At 41.0% G+C, this 10,212-nt stretch overlaps 1 non-coding gene across 1 annotated transcript; it reads right to left on the bottom strand.

Moving 5' to 3' along the window:
* Nucleotides 1–4,160: 4,160 nt before the first annotated feature.
* On the bottom strand, nt 4,161–4,268 carry LOC112704552 (small nucleolar RNA R71). The gene has a single exon (XR_003155172.1). It is a non-coding gene; the product is annotated as a small nucleolar RNA R71 (small nucleolar RNA).
* Nucleotides 4,269–10,212: the final 5,944 nt, after the last annotated feature.

Raw genomic sequence — 10,212 nt, 5'->3', positions numbered from 1 at the left:
CTACCACATTGCCCGTGAGCAAAATGCCCGAGCTGATGCAGTTTCAAAATAAGCCAGCACCAAACCAGGGGGCAACAACAGAAGTCTCATCCAGGAGATACTACAGAACCCGTCAATATCGGAAGAAGAAGTCCTAGCCATAATAGGTCAGGATCAAGGATGGATGACCCCTGATGAGCGGATAATTTATACACTTTTTGGCATTGTTTTTAGTATGTTTTTGATATGATATAGTTAGTTTTTAGTATATTTTTATTAGTTTTTAGTTAAAATTCACTTTTCTGGACTTTACTATGAGTTTGTGTATTTTTCTGTGATTTCAGGTATTTTCTGGCTGAAATTGAGGGACCTGAGCAAAAATCTGATTCAGAGACCAAAAAGGACTGCAGATGCTGTTGGATTCTGACCTCCCTGCACTCGAAGTGGATTTTCTGGAGCTACAGAAGCCCAATTGGCACGTTCTCAACGGCGTTGGAAAGTAGACATCCTGGGCTTTCCAGTAATATATGATAGTTCATACTTTGCCCAAGATTTGATGGCCCAAACCGGCGTTCAAAGTCACCCTTAGAAATCCCAGCGTTAAACGCTGGAACTGGCACCCAAATGGGAGTTAAACGCCCAAACTGGCATAAAAGCTGGCGTTTAACTCCAAGAAGAGTCTCTGCACGAAAAATGCTTCATTGCTCAGCCCAAGCACACACCAAGTGGGCCCGGAAGTGGATTTTTATGTCATTTACTCATTTCTGTAAACCTTAGGCTACTAGTTTTCTATAAGTAGGACCTTTTACTATTGTATTTTCATCTTCGGACATCTAGTTCTTAGATCAAATCTTGGTTCTTCTGGTTCCCTCTCTGGGGCCGAAACCAATGATCACTTTTGTTCTTATGTATTTTCAACGTTCGAGTTTCTACACACCATAGATTAAGGTGTGGAGCTCTGCTGTACCTCGAGTATTAATGCAATTACTATTGTTCTTCTATTCAATTCCGCTTGTTCTTGTTCTAAGATATCACTTGTTCTTCAACTTGATGAATGTGATGATCCGTGACACTCATCATCATTCTCACTCATGAACAAGGTGACTGACAACCACTTCTGTTCTACAAGCAACTAAGGCTATAGTGAATATCTCTTGGATTCCTGATTGCACGATGCATGGTTGATCGCCTGACAACCGAGTGCTCGCCTGACAAACAAGCCAACCATTCCGTGAGATCAGAGTCTTCGTGGTATAGGCAAGAACTGATGGCAGCATTCAAGAAAATCCGGAAGGTCTAACCTTGTCTGTGGTATTCTGAGTAGGATTCAATGATTGAATGACTGTGACGTGCTTCAAACTCCTAGCAGGCAGGGCGTTAGTGACAGACGCAAAAGAATCAATGGATTCTATTCCGGCCTGACCGAGAACCGACAGATGAATTCCGCTATGCTGTGACAGAGCATATGCAATCGCTTTCACTGAGAGGATGGGAGGTAGCCATTGACAACGGTGAAACCCTACACAAGCTTGCCATGGAAAGGAATAAGAAGGATTGGATGAAGACAGTAGGAAAGCAGAGAGACGGAAGGGAAGGCATCTTCATGCGCTTATCTGAAGTTCCTACCAATGAATTACATAAGTATCTCTATCTTTATCTTTATGTTATTTTCGTTCATCACCATATACATTTGAGTTTGGCTGACTAAGATTTACAAGATGACCATAGCTTGCTTCAATACTAACAATCTCCGTGGGATCGACCCTTACTCGCGTAAGGTTTATTACTTGGACGACCCAGTGCACTTGCTGGTTAGTTGTGCGAAGTTGTGTAATGCCATGGTATTGAGTTACCAAGTTTTTGGGGCTCATGACCGGGGATTATGAGAGTTGTGAAAAAGTATTGTTCACAATTTCCCGCACCAAGTTTTTGGCGCCGTTGCCGGGGATTGTTCAAGTTTTGAGCAAGCTTTTGGTAACATCAGTGCCAAGATCCGGCAACAACACCAAATTTTTTGGCGTTATTGCCAGGGATTGTTCAGTTTGGACAACTGAAGGTTCATCTTGTTGCTTAGATTAGGTATTTATTTTTTCGAAATTCTTGAAGATGAATTCTAGAGTTTCATGATGATTTGTTGAAATCTCGCTGGCTGAGAAGCCATGTCTAATCTCATTGGACCGAGGTTTCAACTTATCACCACAGGAGCTTGTTGATTTTTATCAATCTTGCTTTTGGAGCAGTGATTTGCTAAGGCTTGGCTGGCCTCTGGCCATGTCTAGTGTTTTGGACCGAAGCTTTCTTTGAAAGCTTGGCTGGCTGTGAAGCCATGTCTAATTCCTGGACCGGAGCCTTAGACTAGCATTGCACTGATTTCTGGAATTCTCATTAAGAATTTTGATAGCTTTTTCCACTTAATTTTCGAAAAACACAAAAAAATCAAAAAAATCATAAAATCCAAAAATTTTTTGTTTGAGTCTAGTGTCTCATCTTAAGTTTGGTGTCTATTGCATGCATTCATTCATGTGTCTTAAGAATCTTCAAGTAATTCTTGATGATTTTCGTGCTCTGATCTGTGAATTCTCTTGACTTGAGTGTTTATGTGTCTCATATGCATTCTCATTAGTGTCAGTAGTATACAAACTGCTAAGTTTGGTGTCTTGCATGCATTGTTATTTGATTCTTGTTGCATTTTGATTTGTCCTTATTATTAAAAACCCAAAAATATTTTTTATTTGTGTCTTCTCAAGTCAATAATACAGAGAATTGAAGATTCAGAACATTTAGCAGAGGAATTGCACAGAAAAAGCTGGGCGTTCAAAACGCCCAGTGAAGAAGGACAGATTGGCGTTTAAACGCCAGCTAGGGTACCTGGTTGGGCGTTTAACGCCCAAAAGGGTATAGTTTTGGGCGTTAAACGCCAGAATGTGCACCATTCTGGGCGTTTAACGCCAGGATGGCTAAAGGGGGAAGATTTTGTTTTCAAATCAAATTTTTTTTTAAGTTTTCAAAATCTTTTCAAAATCAAATATTTTTCAAATCAATTTTTCAATCAAATCTTTTTCAAAATCAATTTCTTTCCATTTTCAAAGATACTTACTATCAATTAATGATTTGATTCAACATTTCAAGTATGTTGCCTTTTCTGTTGAGAAAGGTTTAATGTTTGAATCATATCTTTTCTTGTTCAAGTTTTTAATTTTCAAAATCAAATCTTTTTAAAATGTTTTTCAAATCATATCTTCTCAATCACATTTTTTTTTAAAAACCAATCATATCTTCTTAACCACATCTTTTTTTTAAAATAGTTTTCAATCAAATCTTTTTTATTTCTAATTTCAAAATCTTTTTCAAAAATCACTTGATTTATTTTCCATTTTCATTTTCGAAAATTGAGTATTGTTTTTCAAAAATATTTTCAAAATTTTTCACTTAATTTTCGAAAACCTCTTCCCTTCTTCTCACATCCTTCTATTTATGGACTAACACTACCCCCTAATGTAAAATTCGAACTCCATCTTCCTTTGATAAGTTCGAATTTTCTACTTCTGTCTTCTACTCTTCTTTTCCTCTGACACTTCAAGGAATCTCTATACTGTGACATAGAGGATTCCACATTTTCTTGCTCTCTTCTCTTTCTTATGAGCAGGAGCAGAGACAAAAGCATTCTTGTTGAGGCTGATCCCGAACCTGAAAGGACCTTGAAGAGAAAGCTAAGAGAAGCTAAAGCACAACTTTCTTTAGAGGACCTGACCGAATTCTTCAAAGAAGAAGAATACATGGCAGCCGAAAACAACAACAATGCCAACAATGCAAGGAAGGTGCTGGGTGACTTTACTGCACCTACTCCCGACTTCTATGGGAGAAGCATCTCTATCCCTGCCATTGGAGCAAACAACTTTGAGCTTAAACCTCAATTAGTTTCTCTAATGCAACAGAATTGCAAGTTCCATGGACTTCCATTGGAAGATCCTCATCAATTTTTAGCTGAGTTCTTGCAAATCTGTGACACTGTTAAGACTAATGGGGTTGACCCTGAAGTCTACAGACTTATGCTATTCCCTTTTGCTGTAAGGGACAGAGCTAGAACATGGTTGGATTCTCAACCAAAAGAAAGCCTGGACTCTTGGGAAAAGCTAGTCAATGCCTTCTTGGCAAAGTTCTTTCCACCTCAAAAATTGAGTAAGCTTAGAGTGGAAGTCCAAACCTTCAGACAGAAGGATGGAGAATCCCTCTATGAAGCTTGGGAAAGATACAAACAATTAATCAGAAAGTGTCCCACTGATATGCTTTCTGAATGGAGCATCATAGGTATTTTCTATGATGGTCTCTCTGAACTATCCAAGATGTCTTTGGATAGCTCTGCTGGAGGATCTCTTCATTTGAAGAAGACGCCTACTGAGGCTCAAGAACTGATTGAAATGGTTGCAAATAACCAATTCATGTACACTTCTGAAAGAAATCCTGTGAACAATGGGACTAGTCAGAAGAAAGGAGTTCTTGAGATTGACACTCTGAATGCCATATTGGCTCAGAATAAAATATTGACCCAACAAGTCAATATGATTTCTCAAAGTCTGTCTGGAATGCAAAATGCACCAAGCAGTACTAAGGAAGCTTCATCTGAGGAAGAAGCTTATGATCCTGAGAACCCTTCAATAGAAGAGGTGAATTACATGGGAGAACCCTATGGAAACACCTACAATCCTTCATGGAGGAATCATCCAAGTCTTTCATGGAAGGATCAACAGAGACCTCAACAAGGTTTCAATAACAATAATGGTGGAAGAAACAGGTTTAGCAATAGCAAGCCTTTTCCATCATCTTCTCAGCAACAGACAGAGAGTTCTAAGCAGAATAACTCTGCCTTAGCAACAATGGTCTCTGATCTGATCAAAACCACTCAAAGTTTTATGACTGAAACAAGGTCCTCCATCAGAAACTTGGAAGGACAAGTGGGTCAGCTGAGCAAGAAAATTACTGAACTCCCTCCAAGTACTCTCCCAAGCAATACTGAAGAAAATCCAAAAGGAGAGTGCAAGGCCATCAACATGGCCGAATTTTGGGAGGAAGAAGAGGCAGAGAACGCCACTGAGGAAGGCCTCACTGGGCGCTCACTGGCCTCCAATGAGTTCCCCAATGAGGAACCATGGGAATCTGAGGCTCAAAATGAGACCATAGAGATTCCATTGGACTTACTTCTGCCATTCATGAGCTCTGATGAGTATTCTTCCTCTGAAGAGGATGAATATGTCACTGAAGAGCAAGTTGCTAAATACCTTGGAGCAATCATGAAGCTAAATGACAAGTTATTTGGAAATGAGACTTGGGAGGATGAACCCCCTTTGCTCACCAAAGAACTGGATGACTTGTCTAGGCAGAAATTACCTCAAAAGAGACAAGACCCTGGGAAGTTTTCAATACCTTGTACCATAGGCACCATGACCTTCAAGAAGGCCTTGTGTGACTTAGGGTCAAGTGTAAACCTCATGCCCCTCTCTGTAATGGAGAAGCTAGGGATCTTTGAGGTGCAAGCTGCAAAAATCTCACTAGAGATGGCAGACAATTCAAGAAAACAAGCCTATGGACTTGTAGAGGATGTTCTGGTTAAGGTTGAAGACCATTACATTCCTACTGATTTCATAGTCCTAGAGACTGGGAAGTGCATGGATGAATCCATCATCCTTGGCAGACCCTTCCTAGCCACAGCAAAGGCTGTGATTGATGTTGATAGAGGAGAGTTGATCATTCAAGTGAATGAAGAATCCTTTATGTTTAAGGCTCAAGGATATCCCTCTATCACCATGGAGAAGAAGCATGAAGAGCTTCTCTCAAAACAGAGCCAAACAGAGCCCCCACAGTCAAACTCTAAGTTTGGTGTTGGGAGGCCACAACCAAACTCTAAGTTTGGTGTTGAACCCCCACATTCAAACTCTAAGTTTGGTGTTGGGAGGTTCCAACATGGCTCTGAGTATCTGTGAGGCTCCATGAGAGTCCTCTGTCAAGCTACTGACATTAAAGAAGCGCTTGTTGGGAGGCAACCCAATGTTTTATAATTAACTATTTTCTTTTGTTATTTTATGTCTTTTGTAGGTTGATGATCATAAGAAGTCACAAAATCCATGAAAAAAGCAAAAACAGAATGAAAAACAGGAAGAAAAACAGCACACCCTGGAGGACGCACCCACTGGCATTTAAACGCCAGTGAGGTTAGCTGGTGGGCGTTTAACGCCCAGTCTGGCACCATTCTGGGCGTTTAACGCCAGAAAGGGGCACCAGACTGGCGTTAAATGCCAGAAAGGGGCAAGATGCTGGCGTTAAACGCCAGAAATGGGCACCAGCCCGACGTTTAACGCCAGAAATGGCACAAAACGTGATTTCTCTTGCCATTTGGTGCAGGAATGACTTTTTCTTGACACCTCAGGATCTGTGGACCCACAGGATCCCCACCTACCCTACCACTCTCTCTCTTATTCACCAATCACCGCAACACCTCTTCCCCAAAAACCCCTCACCTATCAAATCCCATCTTTCTCTTCACCACTCACATCCATCCTTCATAAAACCCCACCTACCTCACCATTCAAATTCAAACCACTTTCCCACCCAAACCCACCCTCTTTAACCGAACCCTACCCCCTCCTCCTCTCCTATATAAACCCTCATTCACTCCTTCATTTTCACACACCTTAAACACCACTTCTCCCCTTCTTGGCCGAAAATTAAAGCCATTCCCTTTCCCCTCATTTCTTCTTCTTCTACTCTCTTCTTTCTTCTTTTGCTCGAGGACGAGCAAACATTTTAAGTTTGGTGTGGTAAAAGCATTGCTTTTTGTTTTTCCATAACCATTTATGGCATCCAAGGCCGGAGAAACCTCTAGAAAGAGGAAAGGGAAGGCAAAAGCTTCCACCTCCGAGTCATGGGAGATGGAGAGATTCATCTCAAGGGTGCATCAAGACCATTTCTATGAAGTTGTGGCCTTGAAGAAGGTGATCCCCGAGGTCCCTTTTTCACTCAAAAAGGGTGAATATCCGGAGATCCGACATGAGATCCGAAGAAGAGGTTGGGAAGTCCTTACCAACCCCATTCAACAAGTCGGGATCTTGATGGTTCAAGAGTTCTATGCCAATGCATGGATCACCAAGAACCATGACCAAAGTGTGAACCCGAATCCAAAGAATTATCTTACTATGGTTCGGGGGAAATACTTGGATTTTAGTCCGGAGAGTGTGAGGTTGGCGTTCAACTTGCCTATGATGCAAGGAGATGAACATCCTTACACTAGAAGGGTCAACTTTGATCAAAGGTTGGACCAAGTCCTCACAGTCATATGTGAAGAGGGTGCCCAATGGAAGAGAGATTCAAGAGGAAAGCCGGTTCAATTGAGAAGGCATGACCTCAAGCCCGTGGCTAGAGGATGGTTAGAGTTCATACAACGCTCAATCATTCCCACTAGCAACCGGTCCGACGTTACCATAGACCGGGCTATCATGATCCATAGCATCATGATTAGAGAAGAAATAGAGGTTCATGAGGTTATAGCCCAAGAACTCTAGAAGGTGGCGGACAAGACCTCTACCTTGGCAAGGTTAGCCTTTCCTCATCTCATTTGTCACCTCTGTTATTCAGTTGGAGTTGACATAGAGGGAGACATCCCCATTGATGAGGACAAGCCCATCACCAAGAAAAGGATGGAGCATACAAGAGATCCCACTCATCATGAGATCCCTGAGATTCCTCAAGGAATGAACTTCCCTCCACAAAACTATTGGGAGCAACTAAACACCTCCCTAGGAGAATTGAGTTCCAACATGGGACAACTAAGGATGGAGCATCAAGAACACTCCATCATCCTTCATGAGATTAGAGAAGATCAAAGAATCATGAGGGAGGAGCAACAAAGACAAGGAAGAGACATTGAGGAGCTCAAGCACTCCATAGGATCTTCAAGAGGAAGAAAGAGCCGCCATCACTAAGGTGGACCCGTTCTTTGATTTCCTTGTTCTTTGTTCTTCTGTTTTTCGAATTTTATGCTTATGTGTATCCATGTTTGTGTCTTGTGATCATTAGTGTCTTAGTGTCTATGCCTTAAAGTTATGAATGTCCTATGAATCCATCACCTCTCTTAAATAAAAACGTGCTTAATTGAAAAAGGAAGAATTGCATGAGTTTTGAATTTTATAACAGTTTAATTATTTTGATGTGGTGGCAATACTGTTGTTCTCTGAATGTATGCTTAAATAGTGCATATGTATCTTGAATTTGTGGTTCATGAATGTTGGCTCTTGAAAGAATGATGAAAAAGGAGACATGTTACTGAGGATCTGAAAAATCATTAAAATGATTCTTGAAGCAAGAAAAAGCATTTCTATTCAAAAAAAAAAGCAAAAAAAAAAGAGAAAAAGAAAACGAGAAAAAAAGAGAGAGAAATAAGAGTTGTGATCCAAGGCAAATAAGAGTGTGCTTAAGAACCCTGGACACCTCTAATTGGGGACTTTAGCAAAGCTAAGTCACAATCTGAAATGGTTCACCCAATTATGTGTCTGTGGCATGTATGTATCCGGTGGTAATACTGGGAAGACAGAGTGCTTTGGGCCACAGCCAAGACTCAATAAGTAGCTATGTTCAAGAATCATCATACTTTACTAGGAGAATCATTAACACTATCTGGATTCTAAGTTCCTAAAGAAGCCAACCATTCTGAATTTCAAAGGATAGAGTGAGATGCCAAAACTATTCAGAGGCAAAAAGCTAAAAACCCCGCTCATCTAATTAATACTGATCTTCATAGATGTTTTTGGAATTCATTGCATATTCTCTTCTTTTATCTTATTTGATTTTCAGTTGCTTGGGGACAAGCAACAATTTAAGTTTGGTGTTGTGATGAGCGGATAATTTATACACTTTTTGGCATTGTTTTTAGTATGTTTTTGATATGATATAGTTAGTTTTTAGTATATTTTTATTAGTTTTTAGTTAAAATTCACTTTTCTGGACTTTACTATGAGTTTGTGTGTTTTTCTGTGATTTCAGGTATTTTCTGGCTGAAATTGAGGGACCTGAGCAAAAATCTGATTCAGAGACCAAAAAGGACTGCAGATGCTGTTGGATTCTGACCTCCCTGCACTCGAAGTGGATTTTCTGGAGCTACAGAAGCCCAATTGGCGCGCTCTCAACGGCGTTGGAAAGTAGACATCCTGGGCTTTCCAGCAATATATGATAGTCCATACTTTGCCCAAGATTTGATGGCCCAAACCGGCGTTCAAAGTCACCCTCAGAAATCCCAGCGTTAAACGCTGGAACTGGCACCCAAATGGGAGTTAAACGCCCAAACTGGCATAAAAGCTGGCGTTTAATTCCAAGAAGCGTCTCTGCACGAAAAATGCTTCATTGCTCAGCCCAAGCACACACCAAGTGGGCCCGGAAGTGGATTTTTATGTCATTTACTCATTTCTGTAAACCTTAGGCTACTAGTTTTCTATAAGTAGGACCTTTTACTCTTGTATTTTCATCTTCGGACATCTAGTTCTTAGATCAGATCTTGGTTCTTCTGGTTCCCTCTCTGGGGCCGAAACCAATGATCACTTTTGTTCTTATGTATTTTCAACGGTGGAGTTTCTACACACCATAGATTAAGGTGTGGAGCTCTGCTGTACCTCGAGTATTAATGCAATTACTATTGTTCTTCTATTCAATTCCGCTTGTTCTTGTTCTAAGATATCACTTGTTCTTCAACTTGATGAATGTGATGATCCGTGACACTCATCATCATTCTCACTCATGAACAAGGTGACTGACAACCACTTCTGTTCTACAAGCAACTAAGGCTATAGTGAATATCTCTTGGATTCCTGATTGCACGATGCATGGTTGATCGCCTGACAACCGAGTGCTCGCCTGACAAACGAGCCAACCATTCCGTGAGATCAGAGTCTTCGTGGTATAGGCAAGAACTGATGGCAGCATTCAAGAGAATCCGGAAGGTCTAACCTTGTCTGTGGTATTCTGAGTAGGATTCAATGATTGAATGACTGTGACGTGCTTCAAACTCCTAGCAGGCGGGGCGTTAGTGACAGACGCAAAAGAATCAATGGATTCTATTCCGGCTTGACCGAGAACCGACAGATGAATTTCGCTATGCTGTGACAGAGCATATGCAATCGCTTTCACTGAGAGGATGGGAGGTAGCCATTGACAACGGTGAAACCCTACACAAGCTTGCCATGGAAAGGAATA

This window comes from Arachis hypogaea, chromosome 7, assembly GCF_003086295.3.
Source record: "Arachis hypogaea cultivar Tifrunner chromosome 7, arahy.Tifrunner.gnm2.J5K5, whole genome shotgun sequence".
Classification (NCBI taxonomy): domain Eukaryota; kingdom Viridiplantae; phylum Streptophyta; class Magnoliopsida; order Fabales; family Fabaceae; genus Arachis; species Arachis hypogaea.
This window is presented reverse-complemented; position numbering and strand designations above follow the sequence as displayed.